A 2,537-nucleotide genomic window follows, 5' to 3' on the forward strand; every position below is an offset into this window, starting at 1 on the left:
CACAGTGATGCTTTCCTTGCTTTGTTTCAGTGTTTCCAGAATCCTGATGGGAAAAATAACTCCCAAAGAATTATTAGGAACCTTTTGGTCTCATTTGGTTATGGTCTCTGACATCCTTCTAAAGTATTAAGGATTAATTTTGGTAGCTGTAAAATACTGGTATTTGGTAGCTGTCCCAAATACTTCTACCGTGGGTTCCCAGGTATTATTGAATTGCAGGTTCTCTTTCTCAGAAAGATATTGACTGGAAACAACACTGAGTTTCCTTCTTTTCACAATGGGAGAAAAATTCAATCAGAAATGCCAAGTTTCAAGTGGGTGACTATCAAGATAGGTATTTGCTCCAGATAATATGAAAATTTTACATTACTTTTGATGATTCAGCAGCATTTTTTCATTTACTGCTTTGTTCTTTCTCTCTTTTATTGTAATCTTTATTGCAAGAAGGCTTTAGTGGAGAGATTGGTTTTGCATTGAACCTTGAATATGATCATTTTATAAAATAATTTTCATTTCTTATAGTAAGGAGGTGAAGATTAGCTGTAGAGAAAGCTGTTTTTTTTTCCATTCTGCAATTATTTTCCTAGTCACCAACAGTTCTTTTATTCTTGATGAACACAGTTGTTTTACTGGCTCATTCTTGTGAATGGAGAACAGCAGGTTTTGGGATATTTATGATGCACATCTCTTTGGAATATCCTTAAATATAAGCTAATATTAGACAGCCATGTGTGCATTTCACTGAATGATCAATGCTAAGTATAGCTGCACAGGTTAGGTTATCAATTTACACTGCTTGAGGATCTGACCACATGATAGACAACATTTGGTTCACCTCCAGCAGGAGCAGGACAAGTGTTGCAACTCTTGTCATTGCAATCCCACTGGTGAGAGCACAAGAGCACCCCTCAGCACCAGGGGCAGACGTGCTGCCAGCCCACATGCTACATGGCTGTGTAGGTGACTGCTCACACCCAACCCTGATGTGTTGCAATACCCAGACTCACAAAATAAAATATTCTTAGTGCCCAGGTCAAACCCATACCCTTCACTAAAGAACAGGTTTGATTTCTAGTTGATAAAAACATCAGTGCCCCTTCAGCGTCTCTCATAGACGTGGAAAAGGAGGGCTCTGAGTTTGTAATTTCTACCTTCTCTCATGATTTCTGATATATGTTTGTATATGCCCATACATGCATGCAAGCTTTCTCCCTGCTGCAGAGCTTTTGGTGAGAAAACACTGAAAACCAAATGAAAAGGATAATAAAGATATTTTTATAAATACATTAATAGCAAAATGAGGGGCAAGGAAAACCTCCATACTTTACTGGATGTGGGGGGGAATATAGTTGCCAAAGGTGAGGAAAAGGCAGAGGTACTTAACACCTTCTTTGCCTCCATTTTCAAAAATAAGACACGTTGTCCTCAGGACAAATGGTCTTCTGAGCTAGTAGATGGGGACAGGGAGCAGAATAGCACCCCCTGTAATCCAGGGGGAAGCAGTTAGCGACCTGCTGAGCCACTTGGATGCTCACAAGTCTATGGGACCAGATGGGATCCATCCTAGGGTGATGATGGAGCTGGCAGATGAGCTTGTGAAGCTGTTCTCCATAATTTACCATCAGTCCCAGCTCCCCGGGGAGGTCCCAGATGACCCAAGGTTAGCCAGCATGAACCCATCCATAAGAAGGACCAAAAGGAGGACCTGGGAAACTACAGGCCGGTCAGCCTGACCTCGGTGCCCAGCAAGTTTATGGAACACAACATCTTGAGCACAATCACACTACACCTACAGGATGCCAGCATGGATTTTGGAGGGGCAGGTCCTGCCTGACCAACCTTACTTGCTTTAAGGACCAGGGGACCTCCCTGGTATATGAGGGGAAGGCTGTGGATGTTGTCTGCCTGGACTAGTGAAGGCTCTGGAGCACAAGTCCTATGAGGAGTGGCTGAGGGAGCTGGGGTTGTTTAGCCTGGAGAGAAGAGGCTCAGGGGAGACCTTATCACTCTCTGCAGCTGCCTGAAAGGAGGTTGTAGCCAGGTGAGGGCTGGCACCTTCTCCCAGGCAACCAGCAATAGGACAAGAGGACACAGGCTGCGTAAGGGGAGGTTTAGGCTGGACATTAGGAAGAAGTTCTTCACTGAAAGGGTGATTAGACACTGGAACGGGCTGCCCAGAGAGGCAGTAGAGTCACTATCCCTCGAGGAGTTTAAGAAAAGACTGGATGTGGCACTTAGTGCCATGGCCTAATTGACAAGGTGGTGTTAGGTCATAGGTTGGACTCGATGATCTTAAAGGTCTTTTCCAACCTAGTTGATTCTCTGAAATATCCTTAAACGTGAAATTTTTTAAGAGTGCAGAAGATGGGTTTTCTGAGAGCCCCACTGATAAAGCGGGATTGCGTTACCTGCAGTTACCGAACGGGAGGAGGTAACAATCCTGCAATCCGGGGTTGTTACGGGGCTGTCAGCGCATCCCGGGCGCTGTCGAAGCGCAGAAGCTCCCTCCACTCCCCCCGCTGACTCCCCCGTGGGCT

Source organism: Corvus brachyrhynchos, unplaced genomic scaffold (assembly GCF_000691975.1).
Source record: "Corvus brachyrhynchos isolate BGI_N302 unplaced genomic scaffold, ASM69197v1 scaffold115, whole genome shotgun sequence".
NCBI classification, from domain to species: domain Eukaryota; kingdom Metazoa; phylum Chordata; class Aves; order Passeriformes; family Corvidae; genus Corvus; species Corvus brachyrhynchos.